At 35.6% G+C, this 27,217-nt stretch overlaps 1 protein-coding gene across 2 annotated transcripts in view; it reads right to left on the reverse strand.

Moving 5' to 3' along the window:
• The window catches only part of Disp1 (dispatched RND transporter family member 1), a 196,107-nt gene extending 170,490 nt beyond the window's left edge, over nucleotides 1-25,617 (reverse strand). Inside the window, exon 1 of one of the 2 annotated variants that reach the window (XM_047521420.1) lies at nucleotides 25,602-25,617. The gene's annotated coding sequence lies outside the window, so the exon portion shown is untranslated. Of the gene's footprint in view, nucleotides 1-25,509; nucleotides 25,576-25,601 lie in introns of those variants that run through there. The other variant, XM_047521419.1, reaches the window with a different exon arrangement.
• Nucleotides 25,618-27,217: the final 1,600 nt, after the last annotated feature.

The following is a 27,217-nucleotide window of genomic DNA, read 5'->3' on the forward strand; positions in this document are numbered from 1 at the left end:
GGAAAATATAACATGTATTTAGTTTAAAAACAAATACTGAAACCAACAAGACTGAAATCTGGAATGTTCATATTATACCAATGGAACTTATTGTCAAGTAACATACAAATAGTTACATATTAAGTCTAGATCAAAAACTAATACCCAACATTAAATGAACCCAAGTTGTGCACCCAGCACTGTACTAGGTACTTCATGTGTATTATTTTCCATTTCAACAACAACTCTGCACTCTGCAGGGTATTATTTCTACTTTCCAGTTTCCAGCTGATCCAAAAAAATTTTTTCAAAAAAAGTTGGATGCCTTGCCCATATAACAAATAAAGAAGTTGGATACCTTGCTCAATATCAAATAAAAAGTCAGGAAGGGTCAAAATAGTTCTCTCAGGAAAACTAATTTGAAGAATATATTTAACCTACTGAAAATACTTAAAGGGATACTATCAAAAAATGTGAAGTACTAGCTATTACCTGTCACCATAGGAATACTGACATAAAAACATAAAAAATAAATATTTTTATATTTTGAAAGCATACACATTCTGGATGGCATGTTCCATGTGTATGTTTGTGTGCACTACCTGGTTGCAACAGAATATCTCAACAGTAAGACTGCATTGCTCCATGCAGTCTGTATCATCTTTCCCTGAAGCAGTCAAACTCCTTCTCTGGGTTTCTCCATTCAACAACTATGCCTGAATTCCTAGCTATGTCTCACTTTTACCCAAACGTTTTTCTTCTCAGTATTTGTGTCCTGCAGATTTCTAGCTATTACCTTGTTCCTTTTTTGGCCAACAGAACTAAAAGAATCTCATTGCTAACCTCTTCTTTCTTTTCTTTCAGGGTCAAGTCCACAAAGAACTTATCTATCCACCTACAGGATAGGGATACTCTGTTGATATCAGTTTTCCTAAGATGGAGAAGAAATAATTAAGCTTCTAAGAAAAACATGTGAGTAGAAGAAATGTTATTAAAGTCTTTCAACTTAGAAATAAAGAAAATGAAATAAGCGCAATACTACAAAAATGCTGTAGATACAGTGGTACAAAACAGAAGGTCCTGCCCTCATAGAGATTACAACTTCAAGATCTGTGCTTTAGCACTATAGGTACAGACTGAGTGCTCAAAAAGTTTTGGATTTCAGGTTTTGGGTTTTTGGATTAGAGATGATCAACTGCAAATATTCCAAAATCAGAAAAAATTTTGAGATCTGAAACACTACTATCCCAAGCATTTCAGATAAATACTCAACCTGAACTTCAAATAATTACAACACTGTGCCTATTTCCAATCTTAATGCTCCAATGACACTTGCAATTTAAATAGCTCTTTGAAACACTGTAAGATGTTTTCCTAGCATCTTACTTAAGCCTCTCTGTGATAACCTGCAATAAGAACAACTATTCTCCTTTTACTACTGAGAAAACAAATTAAGAAAAACTATGTTTCTTACTCCAAATTATACAAATAATAGGACAAAGAGTCAAAATTCAAATGTAGGTTTTCTAGCTCCTCATCTAGTACACCAAAACTCTCTTGAGGAAAAATAAGTCTGGTTTCTGTCAAAGGCATTTAAACATGTGAAATGAACATCTCATAACCCATATATCATATCATAGTTTCACAAAATCATGGCAAATTAATAATCACATGAGGAAAGTGATCAGCAAATAAAGGGACATCAATTCTGAAGTATTAGGCCCTAGCCTTTCTTACTTCCTTGTCACCAGACCCAGACCTACTTCCCACACTCCAAGTATTGTAAGAGAGTTTGACTATATAACTAAACTGTTCAACACTATCAGAGATCAAAAGATAGTTTATGGTAACTAAGTAAGGTCCTAGAGGGTAGTTATAGGGTATTCTGAATATTAAATAACATCAACCCAAGACCAGAACCCACAGAAGTGTCCCTGAACAAAAAAGTACACTATTCACAAGTACTATTTACACCTTTACTTTTACCACACGAATATGAAACACTGTGAGGTTGTACTTGTGACTTAACTCTGCATTAAATGTCTATTCTCAGAATATCAGTGATCTATCCCACCCTCACTCTATAATAATATGTAAAAGGTATAATCCTGCCTATCCATCAGATATTCCTAACCCTCTTTTCTGATTAAGAAATTAACAGCATCCACAAATAAACATTCCCCTTATCTTGGTAGAAATCATCCCTTAGTTCATGTTGCTTGTGAACAGTTGTTGAACACAGAAATCCCAAGGCCTCCATTCTACCCTCTAGCCAGAGAGATGGGTACAACGTTGTCTGAATTAACTGTCATTTCTTTGGGGTACTTTCAGATTTTAATTTTAACTCATTCAAATTTTTTTTATTGTAAACAAATGGGATACATGTTGTTTCTCTATTTGTACATGGAGTAAAGGCATACCATTTGTGTAATCATAAATTTACATAGAGTAATGTTGTTTGATTCATTCTGTTATTTCTTTCCTTCCCCCCACCCCTCTTTTCCCTCTATACAGTCCTTCCTTCCTCCATTCTTGCCACCCTCCTTAACCCTAACCCTAAACCTAACCCTAACCCTAACGATAACCTCTCCCACCCCCCATTATATGTCATCATCCGCTTATCAGCGAGATCATTCATCCTTTGGTTTTCTGAGATTGGCTTATCTCACTTAGCATGATATTCTCCAATTTCATCCATTTGCCTGCAAATGCCATAATTTTATCATTCTTTATGGTGGAGTAATATTCCATTGTATGTATATATGCCACAGTTTCAATGTATGCTAACTCATTCAAATTTAAACTGAAAATGTTTAATCTTATTTAACTTACTTTTATTTAAATTTTAATTTCAAATTTAACTTAAAATTAATTCAATAGTATCCTAAAAAATTAAAATTGGCTAAATACTGGTTTTTGTTTTGGTTTGTTTTGGTTTGTTTTTTTGTTTTTTTTTTTTTTTTGGGGGGGTTGGTGCTGGTGATTAAACAAACCCAGGGCCTCACGTGTGCTAGCACATTGCCCTACCACTAAAGTACAAGGATAGTCTCCCAGCTGAAAAACTTCTATGTAAAACACTAAAATTGTTGTTAGTGATGATAAAATACTTTTCTAAGTATCTTATGATCAATGACCAAAATTCAAAGTTCTTATAAAAGCTTCTTAAACCTTAAACATTAGAAAGTTTAATAAAAATCAATGGGTGATTTGAAAAATTTATCAATATGTACAGACCTAGAGCTATCAGATTATTAAGAGACTTATACAAGGTCCTTTAGCCATCAAGAAGTAAACCAGGACTTAAATATTGCTCTTATGTGCTATACTATTCAGTCTATGTGATACCTGGCACACAATTGAGAATTAGTTATCAAATGAATGAATGATCAATTTATAGTTTCCTCAGCCCCAATCTTGTCTTCCCCCACTTTCTAACAAGAATCTCATATACTGCAACCAAACCAGTCCCTCAAACACATTGTGTAATTTTGAGAGAAGTCTCAGGTTCTCCTACTGGTTATACCTTCCTCTATACCTCTGTGTCTCTTCAAACCCTATCCAGCCCCGGTCAATATGTTATAAAGTTTTCTCTAAATTTTTGTCCTGTGATAATATCTCTCTCATCTGAAATATTACAATACTTATACAGGTTATAGGGTCTTTATGGATAAGAAATAAGAACTTATGCCTGGCTATAAATTCTATCCAGCATCAAACACAGTTTCATACCATCAAAAGCATTTAGTACACACACTATTAACTGAATTTAATATACTTCAATCATCCAAAAATAAGCCTATTACCTGTGAAATAAACTCCCCATTTTTACATCATTATCAAACTTTAATCCATGATTCCACATGTATATATGTATATACATACAAGTGATAAATTGTGCAATATTTAAAATCAGTAATATTTCTCACCAGATGATAATGCTGAAACTTTCAATGTTGAAGCCACGCAGTTTTAAAATAATCAGAGACACATTTCCATTAGCACAACAGAAGGACAACACATTAAGGTTTCTATACAACTAAAATGCATAGGCTTCTGAATCAGAACCCCCCAATACATATCCATTAATCATTAAGCCTCTTAAAACTCTATCAATGTCTTAAATTGCAAGATTGAGTCCTGTAATCTAATATGTGGCATAGGAATATAGGTTGTAGAAAAACTATACAATAAAGCTATTGTACAGTATGGTACCATAAAAAAATGAAAATAGAAAAAGAAAAGCCCTATACAACCAATATTTACACATATCCTTCCAAAGAAAGACAAGCTCAGGAAATTTTTTAACAGTAAACATATGCTGAAAACATTCCAGACATCTAGATTCAAAGATCTACCAATCACATGTGCCTCCATAACAACTTTGGAGGATTCTTTGCAAACTTTGATACCATTCTTTAGGGTTTAGGCTCTTTCCCAATACCCTAAAACAAAAGGACAAATATCATATCTAAATAAAATGCAGAGATGACCATCTCACAGATGCTCATTTTCATCTCTGAAAAAACAAATGCTAAATATCAGACACTATTTGATTTGATAAAATGTAAGGGTCTATTAGCTTCAGCTAAAAACTGACTGCTGATGGCAAGAACCCTATAAGGAACACCAACCAAAAAGTACTATAGAAATCTTTGCATTAAAATTATCTTTCTTACACCATTATAATTACACAATAGTATTTTGGTTCATTCTGGCAAAATAATATATGGGGAGAATTTGATTTCAACCCCCATTCCCTCCCCTTATTCCACCTCCTTTCCTCTATTGATCTTCCTTACTTCTTTGTTTTTTATTAGTATTTTCTATATATATATATAGGTGAAACTTCCTTTGATACATTTATATATGTGTATAACATGATATTGTTAAATTCATTCCATATTTCTACCCCTTTCCCTTTTTTCCTCCCTCCCTCTTGTTCTCCTTCTACTCCACTGATCTACCCTGTATGTTTATGATATTCTATCCCCTCCTCTACCACCTTCTTTTCCTTATTTTGTTCTAGTTTCCACATTATGAGAGAAAGCATTTGACCCTTGGTTTTCTAAGTCTGACTTATTTCACTTAGCATGATTTTCTCCATTTCCATTCATTTACCAGCAAATGCCATTATTTCATTCTTTCTTATGGCTGAGTAAAACTCCATTGTGTATATACCACATTTTCTTGATCTATTCATCTGCTGATCAGCATCTGTGTTGATTCCATAATCTGGCTATTGTGAATTGTGCTACTATAAACACTGAAGTGGCTGTATCACTATAGTATGATTATTTTAGTTCTTTTGCATAAATATCAAGGTGCACGATAGCTGGGTCATGGTGGTGGTTCCATTTCTAGTTTTTTGAGGAGTATCCACACTGCTTCCTATAGTGGTTGCAACAATTTGCAGTCCCACCAGCAATGCACAAGTGTACTTTTTCCCCCACATCCTCACCAGCATGTAGTCTGGGTTCTTGAGAGTTGTCATTCTGACTAGAGTGAGATGAAATCTTGGCGTAGTAATTTTTTTTCTTTTTTGCATTTGTAGATGGACAGAAAGTCTTTATTTTATTTTGATATGATGCTAAGGATCGAACCCCGTGTCTCACACATGCTAGGGAAGCACTCTGCCACTGAGTTACAGTCCCAGCCCTTAGTGTAGTTTCAATTTGCATTTTCCTGATTGACAGGGATGCTGAATGTTTTTTCATATATTTGTTGGCCACTTGTGTTTCTTCTTTTAAGAAATATCTGTTTAATTCTTTGGCCCAATTATTGATTAGGTGGGTTTTCTTTTGGTGTTGTTTTTGAGTTCTTTATATAATCTGGTTACTAATCCCCTGTCAGGAGTGGCTGGCAAGGATTTTTTTCCCATTCTGTAGGCTCTCTCCTCACACTCTTAATCATTTCCTTTGATGTGTAGACATTTTTTAATTTGTTGGCATTATTTCTTGGGCTCTTATTTAGGAAGTCAGTTCCTGCACCTATATGATGGAATGTTGACCCTATGCTTTCTTGTAACAATTGCATGATTCCTGGTCTAATTCCTAAGTCTTTGGTCCATTTTGATTCGACTTTTGTGCAGGGTGAAAGACAGGGATCTAATTTCATTCTTTTGCATACGGATATCCAGTTTTCCAAGCACCACTTGTTAAAAAGGCTATCTTTTCTCCAACAAACATTTGTGGCACCTTTATCAAATATCGGATGGCTGTATTTGGGTTTGTCTCAGTGTTTCCCATTCTGTAGGTCTTCATGTCTACTTTGATGTCAATACAATGCTGTTTTTGTTACTGTAGCCCTGTAGTGTAATTTGAGATAGAGTATTGTGATGCCTCTTGTATCACTTTTCTTATTCAGAACTGCTTTGGCTATTCTAGGACTCTTATTCTTCCAAAAGAATTCAAGGACTGATTTTTCTAGTTCTGTGGTAGGATGTCATTGGTAATCTGATGGGGATTACATTGAATGTGTCTACTGCTTTTGGTAGAACGGCCATTTTGACAATACTAATTCTGCCTATCTAAGAACATGGGAGGTCTTTTCATCTTGAGGTCTTTGTCATACCTTTCTTCAGTGTTCTATAGTTTTCATTGTAGAGTTCTTTCACTTCCTTGATTAGATTCTCAGGGTTTTTTTTTAGATTATTGTTAAAGAGATGGTTTTCCTGATTTCTTTCTCAACTGAATTGCTCACTGCTGTAATACAGAAAAGCTATTGATTTGTGAGGGCTGATCTTGTATCCAGCTACTTTGCTAAACTCATTATCAATTCTATAAGTCTTCTGGTAGAATTTTTGGGGTCTTCTACCCACAGGATCATGTTGCCAGCAAACAGTGATAGACCTCTTCCTTTCTAATGTGTATCCCTTTAATTTCCTTCTCTTGCCTAATTGCTTTGGCTAGAATTTCGAGAGTTATACTGAATAGAAATAGTGAGAGTGGACATCCTTGTCTTGTCTCTGATTTTAGAGCAAACACTTTCAGTTTTTCTCCATTCAGTATGATGCTGGATTTGGGTTTGCTGGATATTGTCTTTATAATGTTACGATAGTTCCTTCTATCCCTAGTTTCTCCATGTTTTTAACATGAATGGTTGCGGTATTTTATCAAAGACCTTTCTTCATCTATTGAAAAGATCATATGATACTTGTTCTTGATTCTATTTAAGTGATTAACTACATTAATTGATTGCAAATGTTGAAATAAACTTGCATCCCTGGAATAAAGCCCACTTGCTCACGGTGTCTTATCTTCCTAATATGTTTCAAATGTCATTTTCTAATATTTTTTTCTTTTTTTTATTATTTATTATAAACAACTGGGATACATGTTGTTTCTCTGTTTGTACATGGAGTCAAGGCATACCATTTGTGTAATCATAAATTTACATAGGGCAATGTTGTTTGATTCATTCTGTTATTTTTTTCCTTCCCCCCACCCCTCTTTTCCCTCTATACAGTCCTTCCTTCCTCCATTCTTACCACCCTCCTTATCCCTAACCCTAAACCTAACCCTAACGCTAACCCCATTTTCTAATATTTTAATGAGAATTTATGTGTCTATGTTCATCAGAGATACTGGTCTGTAGTTCTTTCCTAGATGCGTCTTTGGTGTGGTATCAGGATTACACTAGTTTCATAGAATGTATCTAGGAGTGTTCCCTCCCTTTCAATCTCATGGAATAATTTGAGGTACACTGGTGCTAGTTCTTCTTTAAAGGTCTGGTAAAACTCAGCTGAGAATCCATCTGGTCCTGGGTATTTTTTTTGTTGGTAGGCTTTTAACTGCTGTTTTAATTTTATTACTTGATATTGGTCTGTTTAGTTTTTCTATATCTTCCTGGTTCAATTTGGGAAGTTCATGTGTCCAGAAATTTGTCAATGTCTTTGAGATTTTAATAGTTTATTGGAGTATAAATTTTCAAAATAGTTTCTAATGATCCTCTGGATTTCAGAAGTGTCTGTGGTTATATCTCCTTTATCATCTCTAATTTTGTCAATTTGGGTCTTTCATTTGGTTAGTTTGGCTATGGGTTTATCAATCTTATTTGTCTTTTTGAAGAACCAACTCTGTTGCATAGTTTTTTCTTTATTCTGGATTTCATTACTTTTGGCTCTGATCTTTATTATTTCCTGTCTTCTATTGATTTTGGAGGAAATTTCTTCTTTTTCCAAGGACTTGAGGTAAAGCATAAGTTTAATTATTTGCAATCTATTTATTTATTTATTTATTTTTCTACAAACTGCATTTTGATTTGTTGTATACAAATGGGGTACAATTTTTCATTTCTATGGTTGTACACAATGTAGATTAACACCATTAGTGTAATCATACATGTACCTAGGGTACATGATATTCATCTCAGTTCACCATCTTTCCTTCCCCCACCTCCACCCCATTTCCCTCTACACAATCCAAAGTTCCTCCATTCTTCTCTTATACCCCACCACACACACACCCACTATATATTATCATCCACTTATCAGAGAAAACATTTGGCCTTTGGTTTTGGGGGATTGGCTTATTTCACTTAGCATGATATTCCCCAACTCCATCCATTTACCTGCAAATGCTATAATTTCATCCTTCTTTATGGCTGAATAATATTCCATTGTGTATATATACCAGTTTGTCCATTCACCTATTGAAGGGCATCATGGTTGGTTTCACAATCTAGCTACTGTGAATTGAGCAGCTATAAACATTGATGTGGCTGTGTCACTGTAGTATGCTGATTTTAAGCCCTGAAGGTACAAAAAGAGGAGTGGGATAACTGGGTCAAATGGTGGGTCCATTCCAAGTTTTCTGAGGAATCTCCATACTGCTTTCCAGAGTGACTGCATCAATTTGCAACTCCACCAGCAATGTATGAGTGTGCCTTTTTTCCCACATCCACACCAACATTTACTACTGTGTTCTTGATAATAGCCATTCTAATTCAAGTGAGATGAAATCTAAGGGTGGTTTTGATTATCATTTCTCTAATTACTAGAGATGATGAACACTTTTTCATATATTTGATCACCTGTATGTCTTCTTCTGTGTAGTGTCTGCCCAGTTCCTTAACCCACTTATTGATTGAGTTCTTTGTATTTTTGGTATAAAGATTTTTAAGTTCTTCATAAATTTTGGAGATTAGTGCTGTATCTGAAGTGCATGTAAATTTTCTCCCACTCTGTAGGTTCTCACTTCACATTATTGATTGTTTCCTTTTCTGAGAAAAAGCTTTTTAGTTTGAATCCATCCCATTTATTGATTCTTGCTTTTATTTCTTGCACTCTGGGGGACTTGTTAAGGAAGTATGGTCCTAAGCCAACATGATGAAGATTCGGGCCTACTTTTTATTCTGTTTAGTGCAGGGTCTTGGGTCTAATTCCTAGGTCCTTGATCCATTTTGAGTTGAGTTTTGTGCAGGGTGAGAGACAGGGGTTTAATTTCATTTTACTGCATATGGATTTCCAGGTTTGCCAGCATCATTTGTTGAAGAGGCTACCTTTTCTCCACTGTATGTCTTTGGCACCTTTGTCTAAGATAACTGTACTTATGTACTTATGCTTTCATGCTGCCCCAGAGATTTTGATATGCTGTATCTTTGTTTTCATTTGTGAAACTAGCTTTTAAAGAAGGCAGAAGGAAGGAAGAAAGGAAGGTAGAAAAGGAAAAAAGTCCCAATATCCATATACAAATTACAATCATCTTCTTACTATAACAACCCTCCCTCCCCAAAAAATTAAATAATAAAAAATTAAATCTATCTTTGAACGGCTGCTTTATTTCATGCACAAGTTATGTGTGAAGATCAAGTGGTGATACACACCAAAGCAAATGAGCCATTTAAGGAAAATGCATAGAAATACCTGTCTGGAGTTTATATTGGCTTTGCAAATGAATGTACTTAGTCATTATTCAACATCACTACTTACAAAGCAAACAACTGATTCCCTTCAAATGTTCATCTTTTCTATCAGCACTAAGAGAGAACTCGGCCCAAAATATAAATTAACACCACCTCCTATGAAAATAATAACTCAAAACATTAACATGAACATTTTAAAATGTGGATTACTTATCTTTTCAACTAAAATACTATTTTAACAGTAATTAGTAACTAAAGCAAAACATATATATCCTATATAGTAATCATATTACAAGATTGTATGGAAAAAATATTACAAGAAATACTGCTCTAAAGTCATTTTCTACTTCTGAATGTCCTAAAATTTGTTAAATTAGTAGAATAAGAAAAAAATAGTACAGACACCATTTTCAATAATAATTTCTTCACTTAAAATGAAGACACACGTGAAGAAAATCTCTGGTAGAAACTTTTTTATAACCAAGGAACAGGATATTTAAGCCTAAGATGCCCCCAGAAACACATTAAAAACCCCATTTATGGAGAACCGATGAAAGTTATATCATCTTTTTAAAGCTTCTTTAAGAAGCTAAGTTCTCAGAACAAACTCTGCAAAATTCCACTACAAATAAGTTTTGACATGTTCATGGTAATTTTAGTCTTAATGTCATAAATCTTAGAGCATCTGCTCCCACCTGAGCTTTAACAACATGACATCCCAGGCACAGAGAAAGTAATCCTTGGAGCGTGTTTATCTTAGAATAAGGTGCAAGAAAAAGCAATACTTCATATCCCACTGAAAGATGTATTCTTTCTCCACCCCGCCCCCCCACAAGAAGTTCTTTTGGAAGGCATGTGTTGTTTCCCCTTCAAACAAATGTTTATTTCTTACAACACTCAATGCAAGAGTGTTGCCAGTTACCAGGAATGAGCACACTAGTCTACAATAAACCAAAGAAGTATTCTGGCCAGCTAATTCACACCCCACAGGTTCAATGCAAACACCCCAGGCAAGCACAAGAACAAAGTGGACATCTTTCTGGCAATGTGGATTCATGGTTGGCGATAACCTAAAAAATGCTAGGTTAAATATTTCAAAAATCTTTTTTAAATGTATGGCAGAGCCAGAAACATAGTGAAAGAAATGTTCCCAGGGCATACATAATAAGAAAGCACAAATCTAGAAAGATGAGTTAGTTCTGAAGTCAACATGCCTCGGGGCATCTACACAGTACTGGTGGCATGAATTTGATATGGAGGGGGCTATAGAAAATAGGGTAAAAGGAGGCCAAACTTCAGAGCTTATACAAGGTGGAAAGTGACACCAGATACTACCCTACATAAAGCTCCACAGGGAAATAAATTAAAACAATAATTCATTTTTCTGCTGAGAAGCCTGTAGGAATGTTCAAAGGGCAAAAAACTGTTAAATGATGTCAGGAGGAGGTTGATCTTATTGTTCAGGAGGAATGTGAAGATGGTATTTACATTTAGACTTTAAGACTGCATACTAACATTTCTAAGGTAAGCACTAACAGAGAGAGAGAGACAGATGGACAGACAGACAGATCTGAAAACTTCCAATACAGTTGAAGGGGGAAAAATGGAATAAGAAAAAAAAAAAAAAAAGACAAGAAAGCATATGACGTAGTAGAAAAACTTCAGGCTTGAAGTTGGATATTCCTGGATTGAAATTCCAGTTTTTTCATATGTTCCTTCTAATCCCAGACAAATCATCTACTTTAAAAACTTCAGTTTTCTCATCTTCAAAAAAGGGATAATAACAGAAAGTTTTTAGTCTATGATTTAAACTGATATGTACACACCTTGTGCAGTGCCTGGCACAAAGCTGTATAAAAACCTTTCTCCTTCCTCTTCATTTCATGACACTGAAGTATGTCTGACAAACAAAAAATGTTTATTGTTTTAGGTTGCTGAGTCAAGACTATTTTAATCATGAATATCACAACTATTTCATAAATTCAATCATATGTACCTCCTTGATTTTGTGTGCATTCCTTCATTAATCAGAATTTAAAAGTTTCAGAACAAAATTATCTTATGTGAAGTATTTTAAGAGTCTACTAGATCAAACTATGTCTAAGTATGTTTAGATTTTTCAGAAGAAAGATTTAAGTTCAATATGTCACAAATGCTCCTTTCATAGCAAAATGCAGATTAACACTACACATAAAATAAAAAGCAGCCCTCTCACTTTCTAGAAGAAAAAAAGAATGATTACTAATTATGTCACCTTAAAGATGTGTAACTCACCTCAGTTAATGAAAATCTGTCAAAATTAAGAATGAGCATATAATTCCAAAATATGAGACAATAAAATATCATCCTGTATTAAGATTTTTTTCTGGATTTTGATACTGTGCTCTAAATATTAAAGTGTTCAGTAAAATATTAGTAGTTGACCCTAAGGACAAAAAATATGAAAAATATTTCATTCAATAACCCAGATATGGCCAGGCATGGTAATGCATGCATATAATTCCAGTCATTTGGGAGGCTAAGTCAGAAAAATTCCAAGTTCAAAGCCAGTCTCAGCAACTTAGCAAGGACCTAAGCAACTCAGACCCTGTTGCAAAATAAAAAAAATAAATAAAAAGGGATGGGGATATGGCTCAATGGTTAAGTACCTCTGGGTTCAATCTCTAGTACCAAAAACAAACCAACTCAAAAATGGGTTACCCTTTAATTCTGGTAGCCAATATTAAATTGATATTTTCTCTTCTATGTAGAATGCTTCCAGAATTATACCATCTGTACATTAATTTTTAGAGAGTAAAAATTAATTTCTACAGGCATCTAAGGCAAATTTTGAATGGCAAAACTACTCCCCCCAAAATTATAATATAATCCCCCTTCAAAAAAAAACATGTAATTGCTTTGTCTGTCTGTATAGAAGACTGCCTCCAACTTGAAAGCACAACCAACCATCATGGTAGCACAATTTTCTTACCTGAAATAATAATGCTGAAAGTTGCAAATGATTTGCAAGAAACCAACTGACAACCATTAAATGAAGGAAGAAAGTTTTATTACAACAGAAATGGAAAATAATGCAGATTCTAATAGAAAATGAGATGGGGGAATTTTATATGTTGAAATCTTAAATAGAGCTGTATTATGTATAAAACAGGAGGCATCAGCTTGATAAACAGCCAAGTAGTCAAGAGTTGAGTCCCTGAAGTCTGGTTGACCAGACTCAAATCCCAACTCCAGTAAATAGTAACTTGGGCGAGCTATTTAGCCTCAGTTTCTGTATCTGTAAAAAATATAATGGCCCTGAGAAGAATTATAGTGAAGATTAAATTAGATATAAGAAATGTAAAACATTTAGTAGGGTGATAAACACAAAGTACATATTTAATAATTGTTAGTAATCTCACAATTATTATTCTCTGAATCTTTTTTATAAGACACAAGGAGAAATGTCAAAAAGTATCTTAACAGTGGTTATACAAAGAAATTACATTTTAGTTACATATGCCCTGATAGTAGTAAATTAATCCTAGTGCCCATCACAAAGCATTCAGCAAATACAATGGCCTGGAAGCCAATAACAAACCACCACAAATTAAATCATTAAAAAATTATTAGTGTAAAGGTGACTACTAATCTCTTCAATTGAGCCCAGAGCTCTAATTACTATACTCAGGTTACAGTATTAAGGTACTAATGAAATATTTCTGTAATACACTGCTTGTTGCTAAAGTGATCTTGAGGGTAACCATTACAGTTAATCAACCACAGTAAAGTCAAAAGGAAACAAAAAGCACCAACTATTAGGTAAGCACAGTAATTCAATCTGCCCCTCAAACAGCTTGACTGCTGGAGAGGAGTGGACAGGGTAACAAGTTGGAGATGCAGGCAATTCAAAACAGCTTAGTTTCCTCAGGTTCCAGTGAGTAAAATAAGAATCTACTGCAGACAATTCTGAAAGTTCAATTCTCATTTGACTATTTTTAAAATTCATTTCTACATTGGCAAATAAAAGGAATCCCTATCAGGTTCCCTCGGAATAAATCCTACTCCAACACTCAAAAATACATACTTACATATAATACATAAATACATACATAAAATTGGCAAATAAAAATTATGGTATACAACATGATGTTCTGATATATGTATACATTGTGAAATGACAAAATAAATGCATTTGACCTTGACAGCATAAGAAAAATCTAAGCAATCTCTGGGAAAATAACACATGTGTCTAAAACCTATGAGTTGAGAATGAAAAGAGAAGACTCAAGAATACTTGAATTCTTTTACCACTCCCACCACCCGGAGAGAAACTATTTGGGAATGAGCTGCTAACTGGCAGCAACTGCCATCAGCATCACCTGAACAAGCCTTTAAAGCAGGAATCTAATAACTACTTACTTGGAGCCACTAATTTACTCTTCATTTTAAAGTGGTCTTTTTATCTATGTTTAAAGAGCAAAACTGTCTAAAAATTTTTTTGCAGCAGATGGAAATGAATTCATCATTACCCTCCATTATCCCTTTAAGCTGGCAATAACTTGTGGCAGTAAAGCAAGGGGAAAAAAAAGAGTTGGGGTGATTTTAATCAAAGCTTGGATTCTAGCCCTGCCCTGCAGCATGCTGTAATATGAGAAATGTTCCAGCCTCACATTCCAATAGAAATGAGTTTTTATTCAAACAGTTCTTCTACATTAACTGCCACCTCTTTTTTTGCTATTGTTTTTATCCATGCAACAAATATTTCTTAGGCATATACTACTTTCAACTATGTTAAATGCTATGTTAATTATGGTATCATCCTTGAGAAAAAAAATTGGTCAATAATAAACTAATTGCATTTAACAAAAATTTTAAATTGGAACACATGCAATAACACAAGTAAAAGAAAACATTTCTGGAAAGCACAGATATAACAACGAAAAAATCTAGAATCAACATGCAACAAACTCTCTAAATAGTACTTTATGTATGGGCACCAAAACACTTAAGGGGCTTTTGAAATGTACAAGAAAACAGCATATACTCAGAAGGAGAAGGGCTAAAATCAGCTCCACCATTTTTAAGTGGTACAAACTTAGACAAAGTACTTAATCTCTCCTATAGAGAAGTATAAATATCTTATGTACATAAGGGTTGTTGTGAAGATATCAATATATTAAAATCCCAACACAATGCCTGGAATATAGTATATGACCAATAAATAGAAGCTAGTATTAGAGACAATTTCAACAAAAAGGACACATTTATGGGTGACTTTTAGTCCTTGGTAGAAAAAAACCATCCTGTCAACAAAATTTATTACCCCTCTGAAAAGCAAAGTAAAATCACAAGTTTCATGGAAGAACACGTAATTTGACAATGTATAAATTAGGAGCATCTATCTTATGGCAAGATAGAAGATAGTAAACAGCAACTAATATTTCATAAGAAAAGTCAACAAACAATATAAATAAATAGACAGACAGACAGACGTAGAAGATTAAAGACCCGCAGGAGCAAAAAGTTCAAGAAGTAGTTACACCTATTTGTCAAGTTGAAAAGGTCCTGTCTCCTCCCATTATTCTTCTGGCTCTTCTCAACTCTTATATGGAAGAAATATGTTCTCTTAGATACTGGGAGTTCAAAAAACTAAAAATAAAAAAAAAAGGAAATCTGAAGTAACAAAGTAAACATATTAAAGTGCTTGCTAATTCTTTGGGCTAACAGGTTTTTTTTAGTTTTACATGCTTCACTTTAAATAAATATATATATAATTACCAGATGCAGTGGTGCGTGGCTGTAATCCCAGCTACTCCAGCAGGCTGAAGCAACACTATTGAAAGTTCAAAGTCAGCCTGACAATTTAGTGAGGCCCTGTCTCAAAACAAAAACTAAAGGGCTAAGAACATAGCTCACTGGTAGAGTTCTTGCTACACAAAAACCTAGATTCAACCCCCAGTACTGAAAATACGTGTGTGTGTGTGTGTGTGTGTGTGTGTGTGTGTGTGTGTATGCATGCACATGTATAATTTTTTTTGGGGGGGGCAGGTACCGGGGATTGAACTCGGGGGCACTCCGTCACTGAGTAAAATCCCCAACCCTATTTTGTATTTTATTTAGAGATAGGGTCTCACTGAGTAGCTTAGCACCTCACTTTTGCTAAGGCTGGCTCCTGCCTCAGTCTCCCAAGCCGCTGGGATTATAAGCGTGCATTACCATGAGCATTCACTACCATGCCCAGCACATATATAATATTAATATACACAAATATATGTATTATTTGTGTGTGTGTATATATATATATGCATATATATATATACATAATTTATTAAATACACCTTGGGACTAAGTGTATTTTAAAGGAATTCCACACTTTACTCTGGGTTTACTTAATAATTCAGACTAACAGGAAAGAAATAGAGATTTCATGGGGCAGGGGCAATAGAAGAAAAAAAAATGGATGACTTTAATGCATGGGCACTTGTAAAATAAGAAAGTATCAATATCCAATGGAAGAACTCTGAAGAGCAGGGGAAAAAAGGAAATTGCAAAATGGTATGCACCAAGGACTATGGAACAAATACAATGTTCAACACACTACTTACTCTGATTTCTTAGAGGCAACAACTGCCAGAATATCTCACTGAATATTAAATGTTACTGTAGACAGATTATTGAAAGTTATCAACTATAGGACTGTGAAGCAGAAAACCTTGTAACATGAAACACTGAGGTTTGTAAATAAGTTGTCCTATCTTATTATATCACTTTAAAAACCATTATCACTAGGGGCTGGGGTTGTAGCTCATTGGTAGAGCATTTGCCTAGCACATGTGAGGCACTGAATTCTCAGTACCATATAAAAATAAAGATATCGTGTCCATCTACAACTAAAAATATTTTTTAAAAAACCATTATCACTCAAAATTTGATGATTATTTACTTTTAAAAAAAGGAAAATGTTCTTTCTTAAGCTTAAGCATTCCTGAAATCCTTCTGTTTGCAAATGTAGAAATTCATGAATTTCTCAACTTAAAATTAAAAGTTAGCATACAAAACTATGCAGAGACACTGTCTTCCAGCTGAAAAGGCTCCAGAATGAACCCTTCTTAACAGATTTTCAAGTGTGGCAAAGTCTCCTTGAATGATAACTAAGCACACCAAGTCACTCTGAGTCGAGTGCAAATTCTATCAATCCTCTAAATATAAGTTGAATGGTTTCCTGGTTTGGTTCAGAAAGAATTACATTACAAAGTTGAGGCAGATATTCTACGCTTCATATCTAGATCTCAATACTGGATATTGAGGCCATACATAGAAAAAAATCTGTCACTTACATACTTAAGTATTTTCATGCCTTAAGAAGCAGTTATCATGGAAAAGGTCTTTTTTTGTTTAACCAATTATCTCTACACCTGACATTCACAGATTTTTTTTTCTTATTCCAAACCTGAAGGGAAGAACTGTTAGGAGAGGGTTGTGCACTCTATTCCCTTTTTCAGCTCCATCCTGATACTTATATTCCAAAGTGAAATTATTTTAAAAAGTAGGAGGAGGGTTATAAAATTAGTTGGAGTTAACACTGTAGTACATCATTTCAATCTGATGAAATGGAATTTGCAGTTGAAATGTATACCCCCAAAACTGCATAATTTATTCAAAAAGCAGGTCCTCTGATGACAGAGGTAGAGAAGTACTATACATGTCAGAGACATTCACCTGCCTGCAAAGAATAAATGTGAGGACAAAAATGCTAAAGATCTGTGGAGGTGGCATGAAGTGGCAAAAATAAGGGAAAGAGGAAGAAAAAAGGACCTCATCTAGTGCCACTTTCTAATAAGACCTTCAGCCAATTTCCATGTAGAGTATGATAAAAACTACACTTTACTGAGCACCACATTATACTCAGCACATCCTATACACAATACATTGTTTACTCCTAATAATGAGCATTATTATGCATATTTTGCAAGGTAAGGCAGAAAGTTCAGTAACTTGATCAAGGACTCTCCTGAGCTAAGATTATAAGTGATCAACAAGTAACATTATTGTTATTACCTAAATTCAGCTCAAATTAATGCCTGAAACCAAGCAACCTTCTAAAGAATCCACTTATATCCTACAACGTTCTCTTGATGCCCCAGAAATTTCTTCTAATTTTGTCCAAAATGGTTTCCAAATCAGCACCATCTCTATCCTTAACCTCCTCCAGAAAACAAGTCTTGGTGACTTGTCTTGGGACTATGTTCCTATCCTTAAGGTCTTTTCCTATCCCCTATAAATCATCCAATGCCTGGCTAGCTTTCACCAACTTGCAAAATTTCTTCAAGTTCCATGGGTATCATGTCACTATGTGCCCCAAGTAGGTATGTGGTTCATTTTTTATACTTATGACACACCTACTTCTCTGCCTACCCTCCCACCAATGTCACTGAATGGTTTAAATAATCACCTCCATTCTCTTAACTACCAATTTATATTCTCTGAAGTTGAGATTAAAATCACCCTCTCTTCAGAAAGCCTGCCCTTGATTGGTTTCACTTAAGTGTAATCACTCTTACAGAAAAAAAGGGCTTGGAATGGGAACCAAGAGATCTCAAACTCTAGTCCTAGTTCTTTACTAGCCGTGTTACCTGGGCAAATCATTCACCTTTCTGAAACCAGTTTCTCAAATGTGAATGAGGGTTATTAGACTAACTAAGCTCAAAACTAATTCCCTGCTCTAAGAATTTTTTATGCAAAAAAACAGAAAAACTTATCGAGCATTAAAGTCATTTAAGACTCCTTAACCTTAAAAAATATAACATAGTGACCTATAAAAGAGAATAACAAATTTCAAAGAATGGCAAGGGCCTTTACATTGTTCATTTTCCATTCTTTACTTGATACATGAATGAAAACCTAGGCTTTGTTGTTTTTAAATCCATTAAAGACTAACTGGGCTACAAATACAGACATTCTTCTGTCTACTAATCACCAAGAAGTATTTTATATACCACATTATTTGTTTAATACACCAAAAATATTTTAGATACTAACTGTGATAGTCTTATGTATCAACATTGCTAGGTTTACAAGACTCAGTTAATTTAATCAAACACTAGTTTAGGTGTTGCTATGCAAGTATTGTGTAGATGTAGCTAATATTTACAATCAGTTGACTTGAAAGTAAAGGAGATTAACCTCAACAAAGTGGTTGGACACATCTAATCAGATGAAAGTACATTGAGAGCATCCCAGATAAGTTGTTTGCCTCAAGACTACCTGCATGAATTTCCAGGCTGCTGGCCTGACCTACAAATTCTGTACTTGCCCACCACAAAAAATGCATGAGCCAATTCCTTGAAATAAATCTTTTTTAAAAAATACACATACATACTGTATATGACATTGGTTCTGTTTCTCTGGAAAGTCTGGTTAATATACTAACACAGTAAAAGTCAAATTGGTACTTTTCCTTTTTAAGAGTTAACAAATGTCTGTATGTTACAACCTCTTTAAAATATTGAAGCATTTTAAATAAATGCCAGATTGTTATTTTTTAAGTTAGTACTTTCTATACAATGCCAACAAACTAGCAATGCTTTCTTCTCATTTTAATCATTAATCACCCTCATCAATCCAAAACCAGACTTGACTCAAAGCTTTAAGGGATAAATATAGATGACAAAGCTTAAAACAACTGTTAATAAATGAGTAAGCAAACTGACACCAAAATATATTTCTACAGGCTGAAATAATGAACTTTTAAAACACAGGAAGGATAAAATTTAATAGGAATACATGTAAAAGTCCTGCATTGCAGCTTAAAAATCTATTGTACCAGTACATGAGGGTCAGACTAATGGAGAGTTCCCACAAAAACTATGGAAGCTTTGACTCACCAAATACTTAATATAGGAACAAGATGTGCTGCTGAAATATTAATACAATTTGGAACTTCAATAATAATGAACTCAATAGGAGTACAGAATGGTATCTACTTTGTAGAAGTAATGGTTCAACCATTTGCCACCTCATCAGACATATAAAACGAGTGCTGACAATTACAAAAGCCATACTGAAACCTAGTGCATCCAGAATGAGATGATCAGGATGGTAAGAAATCTATGTATTAGCATTATTTACCTGGAGAAGAGATAGATATCTTTAAATATATGACAGAATCTTGCATAGAAAAGGGAAAACAGAGCCAGGTGTGGTGCAGCATGCCTGTAATCCCAATGGCTTGGGAGGCTGAGTCAGGAGGATCATGAGTTCAAAGCCAGCCTCAGCAAAAGCAAGGTGCTAAGCAACTCAGTGAGACTCTGTCCCTAAATAAAATACAAACTAGGGCAAGGGATATAGCTCAGTGGTTGAGTACCCCTGAGTTCAATCCCTGGTAATCCCCCACCCAAAAAAAAGGAAAGGAAAAGAAAGGAAGGAAGGAAGGAAGGAAGGAAGGAAGAGAAAGAAAGAAAGAAAGAAAAGAGAAAAGAGATATTTCTTGTTTCTGTGGATGACATTTGGAATAATGGATGACAAGCCTGTTTGGAGAACAAGTTCAGTCAGCAAATACTCTATTTCCCCAATCGCAAGTTAGGTTGGTAACAGAGGAGAAAAAATGAGAAAGTCAACATGATTCTAGGGTACATTTAAAAATATGTTTGCTAGGCATGGTGGTGCACACCTACAATCCCAAGGACTCAGAAGGCTAAGGAAGAAGGATACAAAGTTTGGGGCTTGCCTGGGCAACTCAGTGAGACATCTCAAAACAAAATAAAAACAAGGGCTGAGGATTTAATTCAGAGGTTGAATGCTTTTGGGTTCAAACTTCTTCAGCACAAAAAAAAAAAAAAAAACAGATACAGATATAAATATATAGATATAAATACGTAGATACATTATAGATACAGATATGTAAATACAGAGAGTGCAGGAGATACATCATTCATTCTCCAAATTTGTCATCCACAGCAACACAAAATATCTGTTTTGTCTTTGCTACACAAGATTTTGTCATCTATTTAAAGATAACTGTCTCTTCTCCAGGTTAAATAGTGCTAGTACATAGATTTCTCACCATCCTGATCATTTCATTCTGGATGCACTAGGTTGTCAGTATGGCTTTTGTAATTGCACTTTTTTTTAACATGTCTGATGAAGGCAGCACATTGTTGGATCATTACTTCTTAAGATGGATACCATTCTACACTATTACTTAATATTCATTTTATATATCTAGATAAATAAGTAGATAGATCCTATAAGGACACAAAAATAAGATTCAATCAAAAGGAGAACAGGATTTAGCATCAGAAGACATGGCATTATGTTTATTTGTCCTATAATTTTAGAGGCTGAAAGTCCAAACAGCATAGTGCCAGATCATCAACTCAGGGCAGATGGTATTTCAGTTGAATACAGTCAAGCTCCATAACAGCACTGGTAAGTCACTTAACCTTTCTGGAACTCAGGGTTTTCCATCTCTGAAATAAAGATACCACTTTCCTGCCCTAAGTCATAGTCATAAAAAAACCACTTTATAAATAACTTATGCATATTATATTATATTATATTATTATAATTTTTATTATACATTAGTCACTTTTAAGCTTTGTTCAGAACACATAAAAGGGGTATAAAAGGGTATGAAACCTAGAATCTTAAAAGATCAACCAACATAAGACCTTGTGAATTGACTAAAGAAAACGTATGTTTCAGATAAAAATCCTAAAGGAACTGTATCGCCATAGAGAAGTTAACAAGATACTTATTACATAATAAGTTAAGTGTTCCTAAAAGATATGCTGTTCTGTTGTTTTCTATAACTAAAAAGAGATTATAAGGAGGTCTTTGTAATGAATGCAAGTATGATTTCAAGTAGGTGCAAGGAAGAATATTTATATACTTGTCTTAAGATCAAATGAAAATGTGTAATCATGAAACAACAAAGAAATTATTATTCCTACTGTGAGGATGTTAAGACTAGCAGAGTCTATGGGAGTTCAGGAATCAAAATCCACCTGTTCCAGATTGGTCAAAATATATAATCTTTAAGGGAATTAAATCAGATTAATTCCAAAGGAATACTCTCACTCCAAAACTCAGCAAATGAGAGCTAATAAATGTTTATTAGAGAAGAAATGAAGTTAGCAATTCAACTTGGGAGTATATTTTATATGAGCATTCTACTTTAATCGATTTTTATTTTTATTTTTGTGGACTGGGAGTATGTAGCCCAGTGGAAGAGCACCTGCCTAACATTGTAAGGACTGGGGTTCAATCACCAGGAATGTGAAAAAGTAAACATACATACACACACACAAATGGTATTCTTGTTCTCAAATGATAAGGCAAATGGGATAAAACATTAATAAATGAATCTGAATAAATGGTATACAGGTGGTTCCTTGTACTATTTTTTTTTTATTTTTGCAATTCTATTCAATTACTATGAAATAGTCATTACTTATGTTTAAAATATAGGAGCTGACTCTGATACTATCTGCATAGTCATTATTTCCTATGGGAAAGTCTAGAATTTGATTTTTGTATCATCTTCCAGAATCAGCCCTCACTCCCCTCCTGTGGTAAAACAAGTTAACTGATATGTAACATTATAAAGCTTTGACTTCTCCCATCTACAATGATTTCACCAGTCTCCATGCCCTCCTCCTCTAAATATTTAAAATAAACTAAATAAACTATTACTATCTCAATCCCTCCCTCAAACTTCTCCATGATTCCTAATTACCACATAAACTTCAACTTCAAAAGGCTTTGCCCGCTCATTCTCATGGGAGATAAAAGGGGTTCCCCTCCCCATCACCTGCAGGCAATAAATGAGAGTGCACATATACCCACACAAATATATTTATCATTATTATTATTTTTAAACTATAATAAAATCGACTCTAAGTCTTTGTTATATTATCACAAGGAGCTAGCAATTCTAAACCACTTCACTATTACAGCAGACAACTTCTAGTACATCACTGGTAATGGTCAGTTTTCCTACACCCACCCAAATCTTTTATCCAATAGCTCTTCTTTTCCTTAGAAAAAAAAGAATTTTAACTAACAATACCAACAAAGGCTAGGAGTATATTTTTTACAGTATTTATAATTGTGAGACATGTCTTACCACTTTGATATAAAAGTTAAAGTATAATGTGATGCCTCACTCTAAGCAAAACTGAGTGGAGTCCATTTATATAATCAGAAAAATTATGATTTAGCATTAAAAAATTATTTTTAAAACAATAACTAAACCAGAGGCTCACAGTCATACCTACCTTGGAAGAGGCAGAAAAATTTGCCAAAATGGATGGATCAGATTCAACAGAATAGACAGGGCCCTTCTAACAGGACTGTAATCTTATTTGACCACTGTGATCCCCTTTTGAGGCCCTGAGGCCCAGATCATCTTGATGACTGGGAAAAAGGTCTAACTCAGCAGAGAAAAAGGTACAGAAAGTGATCCTAAAGGAAGGGTTGAGGGCCACTCTCTGTATCACTGGGCAGTACAACAGCTACGTGGAAAGTTAATAAAATCAGCATTCTGGAATCTCCCTAGTCAAAAGTTATATATTCCTCAGCTATATCAAATTCTCTTGATTCTACCAAAGGGCAGGGAATAGCTTTCTACAGGTTAGGCAGATAACTGAGAATGCACTATATAATAATAAAACTGATCACCAGAGGGCATGGAGTCAAAGAACTAAACATAGCAAATTATTTGATATAATTACAAACTGGTCATTAAGAGAAACAAAATGTTTAAGTATGTGTATATGAAAACAGTGTTCTGGTTAGCACTGTTTTGGTAGTTTTTACAATGCAGACACATATTACACTGCAGCAGGAAAAAAAATTAAACAGTGAACCCAAAGATAAACTAGCAATTTGCTGCATCTAATCAAAAATTGCCATTATTGCTTACACTGTAAAATACATCTCAATCCTACAAAATAACAATTTATCTAGAGGGAAAGTTAAGAAATATACTTAACAATTAGAACAAAGAAACATTCCAAAGATTTTTCCAAAACATCAAGCAATCAAATTTCAAACATATCATTCAGAAATACAACTAGAAACTTTCCACAGAAGATAGATGCTCTTGTGTTTCAACAATGAGCACTTCCTCCAACTAAAGTGAACTAAAGTGTGAAGTCTTGCATGCTTTCTTAAGTGCTTCACTTCTCAAAAACCAAGGCAAAAGGGGAAAGAACAAAGTTTTTTAAACCAAGACTGTAGGCAAAAATAAAATCAAGCCTCATCAGATAACAGGACAGTCTACTTAAAGAAATGAGCTTAAATTAAGATACATTTAGTAACCAAGATAGCAATTAATGAAGTAACTTTGGAGATCACTTTCATCTTTTCATTATCTAATTTGAAATTTTATTCAATATGCTCATTTATATATTAAAGCAATTGGTTTATGATTAGATACTGATTTACACTAAATATCAACTGTGTTCCTAAACACAAGGACTTGTATATATCACTCAAATGCATAGATCTTCAGGGCTATCAAGAATTTATATAAAAACTAGCAAGACACCAGGGTACCAATAAATACAAAATGTTCTGGTTTATTTGAAATAATTCAAATCTGACCAGCAAATCAGATCTAAGAGTTACCTGTACCAGTCATTTTTTAAAAATATTTTTAGATGTTGATAGACCTTTATTTTATTCATTTATTTATATATGGTGCTGAGAATAGAGCCCAGTGCCTCACACATGTAAGGCAAGTGCTCCACCACTGAGCCACAACTCCAGCCCCAAAGCAGTCATTTTTAAAAATAAAAAAAATTCTAACACTGAAAATGTAAAATACCTGAAGCTATCATCAGCTATCACCCTCCATCAAAGACAGTGTTAGATGGCTTTCTCTAGCTGCCCCATTTGTGGCAAAAATCCAAGTCACTTAACATCTAAAAATGTGTTACCACGTCGAGCAGAAAAAACGATTAAGTTGTAACGCTGACAGCCCGGGCTCTTCCAGTAATTATCACAGTCATCCCAAACCCATTTAGAAGTTCATCCCATGACAAAGGAAATAAGAAAACCTAAACTCTGCAAGGTAAAGAAGAATCCAAAAGGAAAACTTTAGTTGCCTCGTCTGAAGAGAGATTTAAAATATTATCAGTCTGACAAAGGCAGCAAAGTTGAATCTGGGTGAAAACGGGTTTAAGCTTTTTCTAAGAATACAAAATATTTCCCGAAATCCACCCAAGGGGGATTTTTTTTTTTTTTAAGCAGGATTAATTGCAAATAAAGCAAAATGAGTTCAGCACCCAATCGGTGACTGGTCATCTCTCTTGATTCCTTAGGGCAAGATGTCCTTCTCATCTAGGACCCTCGGAGAAGACGCGACCCCTTACCCTGCACCCCGTTTCTAAATCTCTCCCTGGAAGTCAATCTTTGCCATATCCTGCCACCATCCCAGGCAATCCGCCAGGACCCGGGACACACCCCCACTTTCCTCCGACGTGCATCTCCGTCCAGTGTCATCGCAGCCCCCTGTCTCAAGGCCTCTTCGTCTCAGGGTCCCCGGTACCTCCTCCCCAGACCCTCACGGTTGCCCTTGGGGGCTCTCCCGGCTCCCCCTTCCCAGTCCTGGCCCCTTCCTCAAAACCGAGGTCCCAGCTCTCCCTTCACCGGTGCGGGAAGCGCCGACTCTCCCGTCCCTACCGGGTCTCCCAGTCCCGCGGCTCGGCGCCACAGCGCGCAAGAAGCATCCACAGAGGAGACAAGTGCCTGAGGCGCTCCGGCTCCGAACTCACCTCTAGTCCGGGCTCCCGGATCCTGGCCGGGAGCCGGGCTTCCGCCTGGCGCGGTCGGCGTTCGCGAGCGGGACCGGAAGTCCCGCCCCTGCCCGCTCTGGCTGCGGTCCCGCGGCCCCGCGGCCCCGTACCGGGCGGTTTCGGTGGGTGAGTGGCGAGGACTTCGCGGAGAGGAGCAGCGCAGCCTGACCTGAAGGAGCGAGGCGAGCGCCGAAAGGCTCCTTTTTCGCTGGTTCCTGCGATTTCCAGAGCTTCAGTGAACCGATCTGCAAATGCTGGACCAAGCGTCTGATTCTGCTCAAGCCCTCCGAGGAGCGAGATGACTCACTGACCTCTGTCCTCACAGTCTACTTGAAAGTTGATATAAATAAAAACAGAGGTTAATCGCACCGTGGCATTATTTCTTGTTTCATTAATTCGGATGTTTATCGTGTATTTATGACTTATGCAACAACCATGCACTGCTGTGAATGTTTAGGATACAAAAGTGAACGCAGGAAAACCCTACTCTATTGGAACTTAAACTCAAGGCAATGAACTACGCATAGAATAACTCAAACAGCGGACTGTCCCTCCGGAAGCGTAGTCCAGTACAGGGATACAGGTTTATGAGCAAACAAGTGCAACGAAACCTTCAGGCATTAGAGAAGCTGTGGCAATGTTGTAGGAAATAGTGAGGTGTGGGCAGTGGACAGAGAAAGCCTTCTAGGAATAATGACTTTAGTTGAGAGTGAAATAAAGGATGAACAAGGATTAAAAGGTAGGCAAGATGGGGCAGAGCAGAAGGATATCAGGGAGTGAGAGTTTTTCTTGTACATGTAGCAGGGCAGGGATACAGTCAAATTACAGAGTCCAAGACCCTAGAGGCAAGAACAAGTCCAGTAAGAGTCGTCAAGGCCATATGGCGAAGACAGCTGTACCTTGTGCTAAAGAATTTGAACTTCAGACTCCATATAATCAGTGGGATCACCTCAGAGAATAAATAAAGTAACGAACCCTGGAGTTGACCAGTGTGATTATCCTAGTCATCAAACAAAAGTACAAACCTGAAAATGGCATGAATAGAATGTGTTTCACTCTTGGAGGTGCTTTCTCAAAGTGCCATACCCACAAGTGAAGACAAGTGATGCCTATAAAGGCAGGGTAACAAGGGTCCAAACCTTTCACATGGCCTCATTTGGCAAGTCATCCAAACCAACCAAGGTGCCAACCAAAGTCTCAGGGAACCATGGAAAGACCCAGGAAGAGAAGACTTCTTTAGGAAGGGCATTGAGGACCCTTGCATCTATTGATGTTTCCGTGTTTGCTGCTAATGTTCAGTAGACCCACTTTTACATATCAAACACCCCTTTTCATTTTAAAATGAAATACTTTATATAATTTTTTCCTTCATTTTTTTTCTCCCTTTTGCCAGCAACGGGATATGTTGCAATATATGGAGGTAAGATTATGGTAGAAAAAAGGAGGAAAGGGCACCACGTAAAAAGTTTGTACATAGAGAACATGACAGCACTTCTGGATGGCAAAGGATGTGGAATCAGGTTTTCTCCCACTGGGAAGGTTGGAAGTCCGTTTGTACATGAAATAAATGTAGTGAGAGGCCTGTCTCTGAAAGA

The sequence above is a fragment of the Sciurus carolinensis genome, chromosome 12 (genome assembly GCF_902686445.1).
Source record: "Sciurus carolinensis chromosome 12, mSciCar1.2, whole genome shotgun sequence".
Classification (NCBI taxonomy): domain Eukaryota; kingdom Metazoa; phylum Chordata; class Mammalia; order Rodentia; family Sciuridae; genus Sciurus; species Sciurus carolinensis.